At 47.5% G+C, this 19,141-nt stretch overlaps 1 long non-coding RNA gene across 1 annotated transcript; it reads left to right on the top strand.

The window, feature by feature from the left end:
- Positions 1-1,178: 1,178 nt before the first annotated feature.
- LOC119249105 (uncharacterized) lies at positions 1,179-19,050 on the top strand. Its single transcript, XR_005126065.2, has 4 exons — positions 1,179-1,196; positions 2,128-2,265; positions 2,538-2,676; positions 18,720-19,050. It is a non-coding gene; the product is annotated as an uncharacterized LOC119249105 (long non-coding RNA).
- The last annotated feature ends 91 nt before the right edge of the window (positions 19,051-19,141 follow it).

Below are 19,141 nucleotides of genomic sequence, written 5' to 3'. Positions count from 1 at the left end.
GGGGCTAATATACAAAAATCTCATATATTTAATAGGAAGAATATAAATAAAACCTAAACAAAAATGGACAGAACTATATAAGCACTTCTCCAAGGAAGACATACAGATGACCAAAAGACACAGGAATAAATGCTAATCATTTAGCATCAGGGAAATGTAAACCGAAACCACAATGAAGTAATATTCTCATATCTACAATTATGACCCCTGTCAAAAGGCCAGAAATAAATGCCAGTGAAGGTGTGCAAAAAGGAACCCTCATGCACTGTTGGTGGGAATGCAGATGGGTTCAGCCCCCATGAAAAAATAATATGGAGATTTATAAAATATTAAAAATAGATCTACCATATGATCCAGTAATTCCACTCCTAAGTATCTACCCAAAGAAGGCATATCTGTACCCCTGTGTTCACTCTTCATAGCTAAGTTACGAAAATAACCTAAGCGCCCAAGGACATATGAGAGTATTAAGATATGGAATGTATACACAATGGAATACTACTTAGCTATAAAACTTTTCCTCAAAGATGAAATCTTGCCACTTGTGACAACATGGAATGAGAACTGGAGGACATGATGGTAAACAAATGAAGAAGTGAAAGGCAAATCATGGATGATTCCACTCATGTTAAATAAACAGAACAAAGAAACAGACAAAAGCAAATCAAAACAAACCCTAGAAATTACACTCTAAATCTGAAGCTACCAGAAGGCAGGAGGGAATGGGAAACAAAGTGTGGAAGGGGCCAGTGGTCCATGGTGGAGCAATACGGCTACTTTGGTGGTGGGTGTGGTGTGGTAACAGCCATCTGAGGGGAGAGCTGTACCACTGAGTCATATATGGCATCGCATACCAATGTTACCACAAAAAAAAAAGTTTTTTTAAATTCATTTTTCACAAAAAGCAGCAAAATCTCTATGATCAGAGAAAGACAACAGCAAAATATTAAAGGACAAATCTGGAGAGACTAGTTACCGGTAAGGTGATTTTTCTGAGGCTTGGGGCCATCCATTCACTTCTGTGAACACAGGACAAATTTAAGCTACTTACTCATCTACTACTTTTTTGACCCTGAACCTTCATTTATATTGCCTTGTAGAAAATGAGAAAGACAGAGTGGATGTTCAGAAATCAGATGTTAAGAAAACCAACCCCTTCTCCCTGCTGATACTTTGATCAAAACTTCAATATAAAGGTAACAATAGCAAAATCTTCCATTCGAAGAATAATCTATTATGACTCCATTGAACAAAATAAATCTTCCAAATAAAAGTAGATCAACGTACATTTGAAACATGAGTCGCAGATGAAGCAAAAAAGGCCAATGTGGTTTGAAGAAACGTCAGGAAGAGAGGGGTAAAAGCAGCATGCTATTCCCAGGCAGAAATATCTCCTTGAAAGGTTTTGCCTTCTACAGGTATGTCCTTCAAACGCACATCTGACATGGGCCTGCTTCCTTGCTCAATAGCATCATTAGTAAACAGTCACGCATCACGAGGGGCATTTTAACATTTCTTCCAAGATTGGGTTTGAATTATGGATTGTGAAAACATAGGTCCTGTTGCTTGGAAGGGGAAAATGGAGATCTGTCTGTGTTCTAGAAAGTAAGTTTTTAATACCATTTGAAAGACACATTACTAATATTCAAAGGTCTTAACAGTTTATGACCATTTTTGTGCCTGAAACAACTATGTGTAATTAATCAGGCAGTGAGCAGTGCTCCTTAATGCTGGAGAGCCGGAGAGACGCAACAGCAGTTCCTTAGAAAAGGTGTGGGCGTTTGGCACAGACTGAGGGTGTTACAGCTGGATGGCCACAGTTTCCCAGCTGGATGGCCACAGTTTCCCACTACGTGTCTGCCCAACTTCAGGGGCCACTGTGAAATCACACAACATACATAGGAGTCAAGTGGATGTGGGACTTGATCTGGCTGTGGCCTCTTTCTAGCCATTTAATTTTGGCCAAGTTACTTATTTTTTTCTGAGTGTTGGCCATCTGGGTGATAGTGATAGCATATCTGAGTTAATAGGAAAGTTAAAATAATGTACACAGAGTGCCAAATTCATGGTACCAGTAGCTTTAAATGAGGTAGTAATATTCATAATGGTGTTTGGTCTTCCTCCCAGGATGAAGAATTTGCAAGTAGGAGGACAAAAATTGGAAATTTCCAAGGACAGCGGAAATGCTCTCCACTACCCTGCACAGAGGAACACTTGGTTATCTCCAGAGGCCTCTGGAAATGCACAGTAGATGTGGCAGTCAGGGTAAGGACTTTCAGAGTGTAGGTGAGGGTGCAAAGAGCAGAGGAAGGTGGGTGTAACCAGCAGGTTGAATATGGTAGTCAATATACTATTCACTTACAGCCATGAATGCTATGAACAGAGAATGGACCCAGTAGACACCCAGCAACATGGTCAACACCTCAGTTGTCATGGTCACCTGGGGAGATCGGCTCTACTATTTCTACTTAGTACCTGACTTTTCTACCTCACCACTGTGGACATCTAAGGCCAAAGGGTTCTTTGTTGCTTTGTAGGCTTGTAGCGGCTCCCCTGGCCTTGATCCACGAGATGCCAGCTGCACCACCCACACCCCAGTTGTGACAACTAATGATGTCCCCAAGCATCGTCAGATGTTCTCTGGGCACCACATTACCCCAAGCTAAGAACAGCTGGGTAAGTAAATAAATAAAGTGAAAAAGTGAAATTGAGTGACCTGCCAGCTAGGAAGTTTTGGAGCCGGAATTAGAAATCAGGTGAGTTTTCTAAACCCCACTCCTTAACACCACGCTGTACTGTGTTGTGCCTCGGGATAGCAAATAAAGAAATTTCTGCATCTTCTTGGGTTTGGAAGTGGGGAGGAGCCTTTGGAGCAAAACTGCTGCATGAATGGACGTGATAAACCACGCGACAGCCAGGCTGCATCTGCCAGTTCCAGGGATGTATTTTCCCGTGCAAAGTCCGCTTGCACTTCACCGATGCCACCTATACACAAACTATTTGAAAACTAGTCCTTAGGAATGTTTCCCTTGGCCAGTTCAGAGTATTCAGGAAATACTGGCTCCAAGTCATTCTGTCTGCCTTATGAACAAACTTGGCAGTAGATGGCTTCTTAATTTTTTTTTTTTAAATCACATCTACTTTCCAAGATGGTTTGCCTTCACTCAGGACATCCAGGCGACGCTAAGTTCAACAGGCAAATTACATGAGGATGTTTTGATCACCATCAAATATGTCCTGAGTATACCACGAAGATAAATTTCATTTAAATAAGTGATCTCTTAGTGATGTTGAGAAGTAGTTCCTCTTGTTCCCAAAGTCCCCTCTCTGCAGTTTCGCTAGACCCATCATCACAGGCACCGAGCAAGCCCACCTTACGTTGCTGTATGTTACTTCCCTGATCCCATTTGCTCACAGAGGCCTTATAGGAACAGAGGGCACTTGGGTTACCCTAACTTTGCAGCAGCTCCAGGTGAAGTGTGCCTACTCACCACATTTCTTTCTACTTATGTGGAAACTGAAGCTCAGGGGGTTGACCTCCATCAGTCACTACCTGGCAGAGACAGGGCGCCAGTGCAGGCCTTTAATTCTGAAAGGAGGGGTAAGTAGTGCGTGCCCGGTCAGGAGCAGTCTTTGGGGAAGATGTGAGTCTGGCTTTGAAGAGCCACTCCGCCTGCTTCTCCTTTGACCCCTGCCCAGCATTGGAGTTGTGCCTCCAGAAGACCGTGAGAAAAAGGGCCTAGTAACAGTCAATAATAATAATTATATATAATAAGCTAGGATAATAACAGCAGTACAACCATAAACTGGAAACAGGTGGCTGGTTCGGCGGCCACAGGCCTGGATAGGCGCAGGTATACGTGAGCGTGCGGGGCCATCTGCTCCGGCGCAAGGCCCAGGGCCATGCCAGCATGGGTGTGCAGGTGTGGGCAGCACAGATCTAAACAAGAGTGCCCGATCCACTGCACGGTGGTCACCTGACCCAAGTTGGGGCAAAGGGCTGGTCCCTGGCAGAGTGCCCAGGGAGCTCCCACTAGGACTCATTGCCATCCCCATCTGCCTCCAGCGCCCACCTCCTTCCTGACCCCTCACGTACCCCCAGACGTTCATTCAGATTGCTCCCCTAAGTGTTCCCTCTCCCCGCACAGTGTCCAGCCCAAGACTTGCCTGGCTCCTTGAGAGCCACCTCTCCTGTCCAGCATGTATGAGGCCCTCTGCGCTAAGAGCACCAGCGGGGCCAGAAGCTGTGCTGGCAGTGGGAGGCGAGCTGATGTGTCCTGTCCTTGGTGCACAGAATGGAGGGCAGCTGAAAAGCAGAGGCTGAGCTATGTCACCCGCTGAATGAATGAATGAGCCACTTCGGCTGTCTGTGGTGGGTGGAATCAGTGTCCTCCAGAGTCTAACATACACCCCCCGGGCTGCAAACACGTTACTGGCAAAGGGGTTCGGGTGCAGATGAGTTCAAGTGATGTTTTAAAGATTTATTTATTTATTTATATATACATACATACATACATGCATACATACATACATACATGCATGCATACACACACGCACTGGATACAGTCAGAAGTGCGGGAGGGTGAGAGAATTCACCAGAGCCAGAGCAGGGAGCAGAGCAGGCAGAAGGACCGAAAACACTGCTGAGGGGAGCAGCGGGCGGCAGGAGAGGTCTGCCCGCCATGTGGGACCCTCGCAGAGCCGGGGATCGAACTGGCGCTGCAGAGGCTGCGGGCAGCCTGGCAGCCCAGCGCTCAACCACTGCACCACCGAGGAGGCCCTCAGGTGACATTTTAAACTAGAGATTTTATCTGGGGCTTGCCAGGTGTGATCACCGGGTTTTTAAATTGGAAATGAGAGGCAGAAAAGGAGTGACTGTGAAAGGGGTGCTGTTTGAGAAAAACGTGACCCACGTTGCAGGTTGTGAATACGGAAGGAGCCCCAAGTCAAGCAATGCGGGCAGCTTCAGGAAGCTGGGGCAAGTCAGGAAGACAGAGATTGCCCTGGAGCCTGCAGAGGAATGCAGCCCTGCCCAACCTTGATGTTAGCCAAGCAAGATCCATACTGGATGGACTTGAACCTGCAGAGCTGTAAGATAATAAATGTGTTGTATAAACCACCGTGTCTGTGGTAATGTGCTGCAGTGGCCCAAGCAGACCCACACGCTGTCTCGGTCTCAATTTCACCCCTTTGTGAAGGAGCCACAACAGCCTGTGCTAAGCAGCCCTGCGCTCAGGAGGAGAGCACACGTTTAACTTTCACAGGCCCCCACTGACCACCACGGAAGGTTCAACGTGTATTTAATATGCAAAATGTGTGTTGAGAGAATGAATGAATGAATGGAAACGCTTCAAGCAGCAAGAAAAGTGTTAGGATTTGTTCAACGAAGAACCAACATCTCTGTGCAGTGAGGGAAGCGCGTGTGAACTATCAGCTCCTGCAGTTGCTGAAAAGCATGGAAGCCAGGGCCTGCCTTGGTATCCCTCAGAATTTCCCTCTTAGCCTGGTTCTGTCACATGTACCTGTCATTCTCTGCCACCATGCCCTTCCTTTGCACAAGTGGATGTATTCAAATCCTTTTGAATCTCTCAGCCAAACAACAAATACTCTAAATATTGCTCATTAAAAGATGGGCCTCCCTGGTGGTGCAAGGGGTTAAGATGCAACTATGAAGCTATCTGCAGCCACTGCAGCACGAGTTCGATCCCCGGCCAGGGAGCTACCCACATGGCACAGCAGACCTCTCCTGACTCGCCCACTGCTCCCCTCAGCAGTGTATTTCAGTCAATCTGCCTGTTCTGTTCCCCGCTCTGTCTCTGGTGAATCCTCTCACCCCCTGCACGTCTGGCCTGCACCCCAGTTCCTGTATGCATAAATAATCTTTAAAAGAATAAAAGAAACCGTAGCACAATCTGTAATATTGGACTGTCCAGAATATGAAGTGCCAGAGAAGCTCCTTTCCATTCCCTCAGTCGTTTCCTTCACGTCCTTCGTTTCTGTCTGTGGGAAACAATCCACCCTGGAGGAACCTTGTCTCCACTAAGATGTTTTTTTTTCTCCTTTTTTCTTTCTTTTTTTCTTTTCCTCTCCCCCTACCCTCCAAGGCCCAGGCCATCAGACAGCTAACCTACGACAGAACAGCCTGCTCTGTCTTCACTCCCCAGCATTTTCTAAATATTCACATTCCTCGCATGCCAGCTCCTTCCTTATTTTCTCAATTCTGTATTTGTTTATCCTCAAAAGCTCCTTTGTAGCTGCCCACATGGATCTGGGAAAATGTGGAGGCCAGTCCTCTTCCCTTGGGCGGCCCGGGCCCACCAAGAGCTCCATTTTCCATTCTCCACCTCTGGGGCACTTTCTTGAGAACACAAGCAACTGTGAGGTCCCCGTAGGCCAAGCAGCTGACCCGGCCCTTCAGACTCAGGCTGGTCCTCTGAGAAGCTGGGTCCTGGTGCAGGCTCCCTGCTTATAAGGCCTGGGAGGTTTTTTAACCCAGGGCTTTCTGTTTCCTCAGCACTCCCCGCTTCAGCCTGAGGCCTTCTCAGACCCATCTTAGAGTCCCAAGTATTTAAATACTTGGGATCACGCCAAAGCCAGGGTGCCCTGACTGTGAACTGCTAGGCCCGTGAAGGTCCTGGCCCTCACCCACACGTGGCAAGGTAACAGAAAAACTGGCTGCCTTCCCTGCAGAGCCATCTTGCCCACAACTCAGGGCCCGGCACCCTGTGGTCGGCCAGTGGGGAGAGTGCGGGAAGTAGCGCCTTGTGGACTGGTAACCTGCCAAGGCCAGCCCTGGGGAGGATGAGGAGGAAATGGTGTTTCTTGGGCAACCGAGATGTAATTCTCTCCAACCTGGCTCACAGCAGGACTTAAGGCCTGGGGTTAGATTCTAGAATCCTCTCTTTGGGGAGGAGCCATTTCCTTATTTCACCCTCTTGAACATCTCCTGCTGCCTTTAGAAAAAGCCCACGCTCCTCTGCAGAGCCTTCTGGGCTCCAGCTTCTGCCTGCCTCTCTGTTCCAGCCACCTCCTTGCACACAATTGTCTTTCAGTTACCCCACACTGTCAGGGGCCTCCTCTAAACTCTTGTGCCTTCCAGACTTTGGCGCCTTTGTAAAAACATTTCTTCTGCCTGTGAGACTGTATTCCCTGCCCCCTCTGGGTAATTTTTAATCACCTTCCAAACCTCAACATGGCTGTCATTTCCCTGCAGCATAGAGGTCTGTCTGTAACAACTTGGAGGTAACACAGAGAATGTCCCAGAGTCTGGAAAGGTTAGCTAGCTCTGCCATTTTTCAGACTAGGAAACTGAGTCCAGAGACCTTAAGTAACTTGCCCAAAGTTGCAAAGCTGGCAAGGGGCAGAGCTGGGTTTCATTCTTAAAGCTGTCCAGTTCTGGTATGAAGAGTGTGGGCTTGATAATCAGCTGGAATTCCACCCCCAGGCCTGATCTCCCCAGCTGCGTGTCCTTGGGGGCTTACCAACCTTTCGACTTCAGTTTCCCCATCTGGAAATACGATGGCAAAAAGCAGCAGAAATGAGAGGTAATAATGTTCATGAGAGCTAAACATTTAAAGTAGCCTAGGGCCTCTCCGATGGCGCAGTGGTTGAACGCTGGGTTGCGAAGCTGCCCGCAGCCTCTGCAGCCCTGGTTCGATCCCTGGCTGCCGGGCGAGGGTCCCACATGGCGCGCAGACCTCTCCTGCCGCCCACTGCTCCCCTCAGCAGTGTACTTCGGTCCTTCTGCCTGCTCTGCTCCCTGCTCTGGCGCTGGTGAATTCTCTCACCCTCCTGTGCTTCTGACTGTACCCCAGTGCTTGTATAAATAAATAAATCTTTAAAAAAAATTAAAAAATAAAGTAGCCTAAACACCTACCATGATGTCTTGTCTTCATTTTCAGACTTAGCAACTGGAATATTATTATTACAAAGAGTAATTAGCACACCCTCCTCACATCCCGAATCAAGGCCTGTCTCCCAGCCCGGGCTGGAACCATATTGGTCCCCTAATGGCATGCCTATTTGGAATTTAGCAGCTGAGGAATGAATGATGGTATCGGGTCCAGTATACGTACCACAGCAGGCTTCTTGAGCATTCAGTTACTTTACTACTAATAATTTTTATTATTTACTTGGGTAGTTGAACACAGATACGTCTCAGAGAGGTAATTTCTACTTTTTCCATATTCAATAAAAAAAGCTCACACTCTCCTATTTGACTCAAGAGGAAGACTGCAAAAAGTTTGCTGCCAAATCCACCAAAGAGTAATAGCAAGACTCTTAATTGTATGATATAATTAACTGAGATTTTGACTCTTAATGGTATCACACCATTAACTGAGATCTTGTTTAAAACCGTGGTGGGTTGGGGGAGAGTCAAACGGGGTAAAAGCCAAAACAGTCCAATCATTTACCCTGCGATGGGAATCACTAACCACAGAGCCAGGGTCAATATTAGGGCAAGTTACATATCAATTTGGGGTCATTAGTCTCTGTCCTGCCTAGTTCTGGGAGAGCAGATTGGCCCCGAGCCAGCCCTCGTGAGGGAGGAGCTGGCAGTGTGGACTCTAACCGTGAAAAACAAGATGCTAGAGGTTTTATGCTCCTAGAGCTTAAAGGTCAAACCGAGCTGCGGTTACAGTGTTCGTACACTTTCCGGATATGCTGTCCACAGAGGTGAACTTAGTCCAGCTCACCGGAAGGACTCGGGAGGCCGTGCACGCCTAGGACAGCAGGGACTGAGCAGCTGTTCCTGCTGTCCAGGTGGACTCTGGGAAACGCAGTGCCCCACACTGGGGTGCAGTAGGGCCAAGGAATGGAGGAAGAAAGTTGGCTTTCTTATCAATCGCTAGCTGTGATCCTCACTGTTTGTGGACCCCTGTAGGTGCCAGCCTCTGTGGCATCATTTAACCCCCACAGGCACCTCAAGGTGGGGCTAGGGTGATTAATACTAGAATATAAAGAGCTACGAATATTCGAGATCAGTCCAGGCTGAACCTCCCATCAGTAGGCAGGGAAGAGGTCTGCAGCCTGATGCGGCCTAACTCCGGACTCAGCCATGGGGTGTGTATGGGTAGTCACGCACCCCACACCATCCTCACCTTTCCCTTTGCCCCAGGAACCCCAGTTGTATCTGGAACGGCACTGAGTCCACCACCCAGAAGTGCTCAATCTCCCAGGACCTTGTGCAGCTAGCTGAGCCCAGAGCTGTCCATGGGCTTAAGGGGAAGCCCCACTGAGAGAGGCCCCAAAGACATGCATTTGCTTTCCTGGAAAAAAATGGAGATGGGTTAATCTCTCTCCTCTTCTGCTTCCAATGAGTTCTTAAGCCTGAGGTGACATAAACCCTCTTTAAATTATTCTTACCCCCCAGCTTTCTTGAGGTCTAATTGATGAGTAACAAGTGTGTATATTAAAGTATATGAGTGAGGACTGGATTTATGTATACATCGAGAAATGATTGCCACAATCAAGCTAATTAGCACCCATCACCTCCCCTAGTTGCCTTCGTGTATGCGGTTAGAACACTTAACATCTCTCAGCACATTTCAAACACACAATGCAGGATTAACTACAGTCATGGCTGTATGTCAGAGCCTCACCACTTTATACCTGAAAACTTTTCAGGCAGATAAAAAGAAGATGCATGTATATGTCGAATGAAATATGAATTCAACCAGGGGAAAAAAAAAAAAAAAACAACAAAGGAAATGACCTGGAGGACATGCTCAGTGCGCTCAGCCAGATGCAGAATGTCCAACAATTCAAGATCTCACTAATGTGGAGTGTGGAGGAGAAATATGGGCGGGGAAAACTGGACCTTCTCAGAGCCTTATGGTGAGCTCCAGTGGTTGAAGTGATACCTACAGGCAGCCTCCCGAGCACCCCTCTGCACACACCACAGCCGGCAAATAGAGCCCGCAGCACATCTGCGCGGGCCAAGCTTCCATTCCTTACAGCAGCACAGGAAGTACCTGGGATGTGCCCTGTCATTTTCCTCTCTGGCAAGGAGGGGAAATAAGATAGCAAATAAATATAAAATGTAAACAGGTATAATATCTAAACAACAGGAACTTGGCCTTGGCAACCAGCTCTTTGAGACTCCTTTGTTCCTAATTGTTCTCCCTCAAGCTGAGGAACTGGTTTTGCTCGAAGCAGCCAGCTTAGCTACTGGGAGGGTTTAGCAGTCAGCTCTGACCCTCTAATTGCACTTATCATGTACTAATTAGCATTTAATAAACAGCAACCTGGGCCCCTAAACCTGAAACAATAAAGCGACCTCATTCTCACTTCAAAGATGAAGAAACTCAGATTTAGATGTTAACAGCTGCATCACAAAGGGCCGCGCATGTCTAGTCAGAGTAGATGCCGCAATTAGAACACAGAGCTGCCCAATCTGAACCTGGTGGCAGGCCAGGAAGCTCCGCAATTAGCCGGCGTGATTCCCGAGTCCCTCGCTGGTCGACGTAATTAACGTAGGCACAGTCCCTTTCAAGGGGAGCCAAGAGTGGCCTATCTAGATGTACAGAGCGGGGACCCACCAATCTTTCCTGCCAGGTGTGAGTTCTTGGGGTTGAGAAACTGCAAAATGCTGGGTGGGGATCCCCTGGACCGTGCCATCGGACACCTGGCGTTGGCAGGAGAGAATGGGGAGTCTGCCATGGATGTGGTCACCAGGGAGTCTTGTATTGTAACCCATGCGGGCACCAACATTTCCAGCTAGAGCTTGATGTCTGCCTGCAAAGAAGCTGGGTCAGGGGTCTGCAAGAATGGGTCCCACACTTGAGCTCCAGTGTCATTTGGACACTCCAGTGTCAGCCCAGACCCACTGCATCAGCAACTTTAGGGCTGGAGCCCAGCAATCTGCATTTGAATAAGCCCTTCAGAGCCTTCTGACAGACACCCAAGTTTCAGAGAGACAGACGCATGGTCTAGGACTGAAGTAGGAGCCCTCGTCAGTGCATAAGCAGGAGTGTGACAAGGCCTGGCAGCTGCAACTCTGGCCAAATGCCTCCTCCGTGGGCCTCATGCTCCTCCTCCATCTTACAGAACTGTGCATGGCCTGGCCCTTCCAGAAAGAACACAGCTTTCTCATCTGCCTGCTTCATGTCCTCACTGTTAACTCTGTATGCAATGCCCTCCTCATCCAGGGAGGCTTCCCAGGCTGCCTTCTCTGCTCCACTAGCTCCAAATAGATTGTGGGCTCTTCCTGAAATGGCTTGTTCTCAGTTCATCTTTCCCTTACTCTGCTGCCCGCTGAGCAGCCCCTGCCTGCGAGCTCTCGAGGCTGACAGGCAGCATCTCCTCCTGATACTGCTAATCTGCCCCACTATGAACTCAGCGATTTTTCATTCATCTGTATTTTTTTATTTGGTTATATAGAGAGGACTATTTATAGTCCTTCCTTTCCCTCCCCAATTAAAAAAGGCATAACGTGTCTTTTTCCTTAAATCCCTTTCACATGTGAGAAAGTCAATGATTAATAATGGGGTTTGCTGGACTTTTAAACACCATGTTGTCTCATCATTATTTTTCCCCACATCAGCATCTATTTAACAGCTGTCTACTCTGTATAGAGAAATGCTGGAGAAAATATAAAAGCACGTTTCAAAGATTGGGTGAACTCTTGCCATCTTCCTAACCTAGACTGGGACACAGTCTCCGTACAACCACGGCAATCCTGCCCCAGGTAAAGGTGGTTGTCAGGGTGGCCCAGAGACCCAGCCTGGGTCTGGTCGAGCTGAGTCCTGCTCTACGGGGGCCTGGGGACACAGCTCAGTCAGAGCCATCGAGGGAGGCCTGATGAAGGAAGGGCATCCTGAGGGCAGGAAAGAGCATTGCTCAGTGGGCTTGGATGGTAGAGACTTCTGCTTCATGCATTGGCAATACAGACAAGAGCCCCGCCCCTAGGAAGCTTATGGTTTGGTTAGTGAAGTAAGTCATTTAAACCCACAAGTCGTACATATTTGGTGTATTTGGGAGGGAATACTTGCACATACTGATTGTGCATTTTCACACACAACTGAGCGCAAAGCACTCACAGACCCTGGATCCGGCCACAGAGACCCCAGGCAGCGCATCCTAGAGGAGGTGTCTTCTTAGCAAAGTTCTGAAAACCCAGTGGGAGTTATCAGGAGAAGAGAAGAGAGTATAAAAGGACATGGAATAATGCCCCAGACAGCACTGAGGCAACATTCGGGGCACTGAAAAGAAGATTCTTAAGAGTCAAATCTCGGTGGGTAAGCTGCAAAATGATAGTAGTCTAAAGAAGTGATTTTGAAATTTAAATATGCATCAGAATTCCCTGGAGAAATTCAGATGGCTGGGCCCACCCCCAGAGTTTTTGATAGGGTGGGTATGGGGGTACAGTTGGCTGGGTGCATTTTTTTTTTCAAAGATTTATTTATGCATACAAGAGCTGGGGTGTAGGCAAGAGGTAGAGGGGGCGGGGTGAGAGGATTCACCAGAGACAGAGTGGGGAGCAGAACAGGCAGAAGGACCGAAGTACACTGCTGAGGGGAGCAGCGGGCGAGATAGGAGAGGTCTGCTGCGCAATGTGGATCACCTCCCTGGACAGGGATCAAACTTATGCTGCAGTGGCTGCTGATAGCTTCATAGTGCTGAGACTTAACTCCTTGCACCACCAAGGAGGTCCTGCATTCCTAACAAGTTCCCAAGTGGGTAGTAAAGTCTCTGGACCGGACTTCAGAGAAGCACCAACAAAAGAGAAGGAAGGGGTACTGCATGTCTAGGGCTCATGTAGCAATGCACATGAACAGAGCCGAGGGAGGGGTTCACCATTATTCCAGTTTCAAGGCGAGGAACAGAGAATCAGTGAGGCCGAATCATGTACCCCACATGCCAGCGGGCAGATGTCCAAGTGGTGGTGCCCATGTTCTTTGAACTGGACCATGTTATTCCCCACCACCTCTCTCTCTTAGACCAGCCTTGAGCTCTGGAAGGGTGGAGCGGCCATATAAGAAACCACTAGCCTGCCCGGCCTCTATTGGACTTGAGGGCAAGATGCACAGAAGGGCGAGGCAGTGAGCAGAAGTCACCCACTCCTGCCCCATCTCCTTTGCCCTGGACCCAGCTAAAACATGGGTAGACTTTTCCCAGGCCAGCCAAAGAATTGGACCTACTGGCTATATACAGTGTTTTCAGATGCAGAAGGGCACTAGGACAAATGTCAAAGGGCCAATGTGGTAACGAGATGATCAACTATTGAATCTCTGATCAAAGGTTTCATAGTTTGAGTTTCTAGAAAGGAAAATAAACTCACCACTTTGATATAGGTACTTGCTAGTTGTGCATTTGCATACACACCCTGAGTGCAAAGTTAAATTGAGTACACCAGATGACAATGGACTTCTGAATGTGACATAAAAACAAGATGCAGCCATATGAGTTTATGTGTATAGAAAGTTCTGTGGTCCTAGGTGTGCTTACAGCAAGAGCTGCAAACATTTAGCAACATACCATATAGTTAGTAAGAAGCGCCTTGTCTTATTTTACATCCATCAGAACTCCACGAGCGGTGCACTGTGCCATGTGCTTGAGGGTTAGGTCAGCTACTGTGCGAGAAGCGTCAGACACAACACACATTGGCGCCCCCACGTGAGCGCCCCTCACAGGCAGTCCAGCTCCCCCTCTGTGCCTAGTAGCTGCCCTACCCTTAAGAATTGGCAGTGCTTTTTAAGTTTCAGGAAACTGGGAAAATCTATAAAATGGGAAGAATGGATGGACAGACTTGTTCAGGGGTTTCAAAATAGGTCAGATTTTGGCTGAAGCCTTGTTTCAAGAAAATTTGATGCAGGAACATCAAAAGGGCACTTTTCTGGCTCTTCTGCATAAACTCTGAGCTTTTGTATAAATTCTTAGTGTGGGGGCCTCCCTGGTGGTAGTGCAAGGGGTTAAGAGGCAACCTATGAAGCTATCCGCAGCTACTGCAGCACGAGTTCAATCCCCAGCCGGGGAGCTACCCACATGGCACAGCAGACCTCTCCTGTCTCGCCCGCTGCTCCCCTCAGCAGTGTATTTCAATCTGCCTGTTCTGTTCCCCACTCTGTCTCTGGTGAATCTTCTCACCCTCTACACCTCTGGCCTGCACCCCAGTTCTTGCATGCATAAACAAATATTTAAAAAAAAATAAAATCTCAGCCTGTTTCACAGAACATCTCAGAGCCTTCCTTTCCTCCTCTGAAAAATGGGACCATCATAGACATGGCCTCAGGGGGTTAAGCAAGGGAGAAATGAAATGAAATGTGCTTGAACCAAGTGCCTGGCGTTGCCCTGATTTCATCCTGAGGCCGCCAGTGTCTCCTGCTGGGGCCTGACTCACTGCCGTGGCTCCAGACTCCAGAGCCTCCCGTGAGGGGTGGAGTTCTGGGAGCCGACTGGGAGCCACTGGGTAATGGCAGGCTCCAGTGGAAGAAGTGCCGTGACGGCCAGCAGGGCCCCAGCCAGGCAGATGGGTGCTTGGCACTCTTGCCAGATGGAGCGGTTGGCTGGCCAAGGCTATCGATCAGTGGGCCTTTCTATAGACCCAAAACATTCCCACTTAAATCTGTCCCACTTCCTGATTATTAATAATAGCGAGATTGGGGTGCTTTAGGGGAATGGGCTGGCGCAGGAGCCAGAAGCTCCAGAGGTCCTCTGTACAAGCATTTTTAGAACCTGGAGGTCTTTTTCCTGCCCCGGGAGCTCAATTTATCGAGCTGAGTCAAATTACTGTACATCCTGACAGAGCCCTTGCAGCCATTGATCAGCCCTGAAACTTTCCTCCACGATGCATCACCACCTTCAAGACAGCATGTTCTCCGCAAGACGCATGATCTGGGAATGACCCCTGGGCCGCGTCCTGCCCACTTGCTGAGTGAGGCCTGACGGGAGGTGGGCAGTCGGCGGGTGGGAGACACGCCTGCACGGGAGGGCGCTCCGACTGGGGCTGCTCTCAATCCGTGCTCGCCCAGTTAGTGAGCCAGACCCTGCTGTCTACACGCAGAGGAGATTCTCAATACTGACTGCAAGAAGTGGCCAAGCGGACCTTGCTCGTGCTTTACATTTCAAATGGAGAATATTAACTTCTCAGCACTAGTTTGGGTTTTATAAACAGTGTGCAGACATCGGCCATTGATGTACACCAAACACTACTACTTAATTATGTGTAATGACGGGTGTGTGTGTGTGTGTGTGTGTTAGTAGTCCAAATTAGCTAAGATTTCTTTGAAAAAAGACAATCTTGGGTCTCCCCGGTGGCACAGCGGTTGAACGTTGGGTTGCAAAGCTGCCCGCAGCCTCTGCAGCACTGGTTCGATCCCCGGCAGCTGGGCAAGGGTCCCACATGGCGCGCAGACCTCTCCTGCCACGCCCTCTACTTCCCTCAGCAGTGTACTTCGTTCCTTCTGCCTGCTCTGCTCCCCGCTCTGGCTCTGGTGAATTCTCTCACCCTCCTGTGCTTCTGACTGTACGCAGTGTTTGTAGAAATAAATAAATAAATCTTAAAAAAAAAAAAAAAAGAAAAAAGACAATCTTACCACTTTTAAAATCACTAGTCCCAAGAATGGGGGCCTTGTTTATGTAAAAGTTCAACAGCTGTGTGATCACTAAGGCTTTTCAAATATTTTTTACTATAAAAGAAGTGCAAACTCATCTCAAATCTGTTGGTAACATCCAAAGGAGCATTAAATTTAAAAGTTACCCTTTACCTCTTTCTCAGCAACTAAACATCCCCTTGAGGAAGCCTCTTGACAGGTCAGTGTCTATCTAGCCATATTCTGTCCGTCTACAAGCACACATACGGAATCATATATTAATAGTAAGTCATATACACCATTTCTCAATTTAGTCACCAAAGAATATCTGAATTGTAGTTGGGTGGGATTCCTAGCAGATATCTAATAAAGAAAGGAAAAGGTAGAGGCTCTCAGTGGAGTTGAACTGGGGTGGGATGGGGGCTTCAATGTTGAGTTGTGAAGAGAAAAGGGGGAGCTTAAAACCCAACTGGGGAACCAAAGAGAAGGAGAGACAGACCAGAGGAGAGGCAGTACCAGCTCTGGGAGCAGGACTCTAAGCCAAGTAGTAGCCTTTATGGCTGTGGATGGCAGAAATGACAATATGGTGCAACAGTGTTTCTCCCAGGGTGAGTAGTCCCTAGTAAGCCTCACCTCCCAGCTCTCGCATGCCCCCCTCTAAATTTAACTGGGGCTGGCCCACCCCCAGAATGCAGAGGAAGTAATGTGAAATTGGTTCCAGGCCCCTTCTTTAGGAAGACTGACACCTGCTAGTTCTTACTACTTGAAATGTTCACTCTTGGGAGCTTGAAGACAGCGCACCATGGAGGGATCCAGCTGCTCAGCTGGAGAATCTACTGGGAGAAAGGCCCCCATGGACAGGCCATGAAGAAGGGAAGAGCCTTTGGTGAAAACTGTTTGAGAGACCATCAGTGAGACCAGCATAAGAATCAATCAGCTGAGCCCAGTGAACCCACCAATGAGAAATAATGTTTTCCTTCTAAGGCCCTGCATGTGGGGACATTTGTCATAGAGAACTAGACACAGAGGTAATAGTTTGTGTTCATTCCAGACTCGGGCACATTCTCGAATAAGGGAACTATGGAGCAAGGCCACCCAATCTAAGACTTTGCATATCTCCTGAGTCTTAAAACTGCTTGTTTCCACGATCAACATTTTATATTTTTAACTTACGTGATTTGGGATTTTCGAGAGAATAGGAAAAGGAAGATTCCAAGTTATTCCTCGTACTATTACCGTAAAGCCCTGGCTGGCCATTGGCCATCTGAAGAGGTCGGACACAGGCCTGCATCTTCTGAAACACAGGTCAGTGTGAAGGAAGAAGAGTGAGCAGACCTTCCTCTGAGGGTGTTTGGTAATTATATCCAAAGGTAAAAGAGAAAAAAGAAAGGTATTGAAAGGTATCAAGACAATCTAGAACATCTCTATAGATTCTGAAGAATATAATCATTTGCAAGCACATTATTTGCTTAACCCCCTAGGATACTGGCTGGCATAATTAGTTAATTCCTGGTAAGGGTGATGTGTGTGTGTGTTCTTTATTAATTGACATTTCCCTTTAACAAGGAACATAAGGACCAGGAAAAATTGTCATTATCAGAGAGTAATGGGTTTTCTTTCGAGAAGCCCATGTGTTTAACGAGGATAGCATCTTTCATCCTGCAGCATTCCAAAGGTATTTAGAAACTTTATGGGGCTTGAAATGGAGCCACCTCTGGCATGAAACCCGGGAACACCTCTTGCCGTTTGAGGACAGGATGTGTGGAATGCCAACCGAAACTACCCAGAGCACGTAATTACCAGTTGGAATTATCAATTACCAACTGGAATAGGTCCAGGCCCCAGGCTCAACTCTTGTGACAAACATCAAGGGCTGTTTAAAGACCACACATGGCTTGACATCTTTGCTTCGGCCTCTTCACCATCTGGGACTCCAGAGCAGATAGTATATTAAATAGATTTAGTCTCCCGGATGGCTTATATCAAGTTTTGTCTTATAGAGAGGTCTTAGAATGAGGCCCCAGAACCCCATCTAACTTGCTTATCACCTGATCTTGGGTGCAAGTGGTGAGGCCTGAGGAGCACGGGGTCTGGTTCTAAAACCCCCAGTATAGGCTCTACTAGCAGCTCTGGGCTGGGAAGTCACCACCTGCAGCCAACCAGGTGGCTGGAATTTTAATATTGGGATGCTGAAGGATGGATGAGACAACCTGAGAGAGAAAAAGCAAAAGCACTAACCATGCATGTGCATAACTCACACCCATGGCTTGTGTGAACACGCTTCTGTGTCCGGGATACCTGGGAGTTGGGGATTTGTGAGTTCAGATATTGGCTGCACAGATGTGCTTTTGAGTTAGATTGTCTGTGTTTTTTTTTTTTTTCTTTTCACTCATTTACTCAACAAAAATATATTGCCAGAGAGCAGAGCAGGATAAACAAGACTCAGCCCTCCAAAGCTTACAGTCACATAATGGGCAAGGGAAGGAATCAGGCAGGTGGATGCAGTGACATAAAAGCATAAAGCAGCGAGTTGCAGGTGAGTTTACCAGTGAGAATGACTGCGCTTAGATCAGAATGTGTTACTATGTATTATGGCATGTTAGGAAAACAACAAAAGTTTGTAAGTGGCAGCAACAAATTTTAGCCATTGAAACACTTTACAGTGAAGCTATACACACCTGAGAGGTGTGTATAGGTGGTGGGAGGTGGAGGCCTACACAAATCCAGAAACGCAAAATCTCTGGCCATAGCAACTCACCCCACCCCTCCCATGACTGTGGGTTCCACATCCAGACCTCAGAGAAGGGCAAGTCTGTTACTGGGCATGAGACTGTGGTAAGGAGCAGGGTCAGATGCTATGTGTGCTTTCTTGTCTGGATCTTAAATGACTTTGGGGCCTCAAGTGAGTTCTAAACCCTCTGAAAAAGTTGCAAATATGAAGTTTCAGCATTTCATCACTGCTGACGTATCTCATTCTGGTTTGGCTTTAGTATATTATGTGGGAGAATGCAGCAAGAGAAACTCATGTTCATTTCATATCATCTACTCTTAGGTACTCACAGAGCAATTTTACATGTGTTGTTTCTTCTGTCTCCCAAGGCCAGCCAGGGAGGGGTCAAGAACCACTTAGAGTTGAATAAACTAGGGGTAAAGTAGGTAATGGAGTTTGTTACATTTTTATTTCAGCTTCCTTCTCTTCTCACCACCGTCTTGGTTGTCAGCCCCTGGATTTTTGGCCATAATCTCTACAACTGAGTCTTTCTCAACTGGGGCTCTTGCAACTGAACCACAGAAGTCAGAACATTTTCCTGACTCTTCCAAGGATGATACATAAATGGAACCACTCTAAATGCAGAAAGAAGTCTCTTCAATAACTAGCACAATTGTAAATACTGAAAGAAGTTAATTACTACAACCAATCTAGGGCCATAAAGACAATATAACTGCAACCATTCTAGATGCAAAAGAAGCCCATTCATCACTTGCAGAGGATGCCTAGGAGAATAATTCTGTTGCAGAAACCTCACCTCTTCCAGAGGCTGCTAGAGTCAAGTTCCAGAAGCAGTGCTTGTTACAAGCCCATCTCCCTTAAAGTTCTGCCACTCCGT

This window comes from Talpa occidentalis, unplaced genomic scaffold, assembly GCF_014898055.3.
Source record: "Talpa occidentalis isolate TD23 unplaced genomic scaffold, MPIMG_talOcc4v2.1 talOcc4.17, whole genome shotgun sequence".
In the NCBI taxonomy this organism is placed as follows: domain Eukaryota; kingdom Metazoa; phylum Chordata; class Mammalia; order Eulipotyphla; family Talpidae; genus Talpa; species Talpa occidentalis.
The sequence above is the reverse complement of the archived record's forward strand: the minus strand, read 5'-3'. Positions and strand labels throughout refer to the sequence as shown.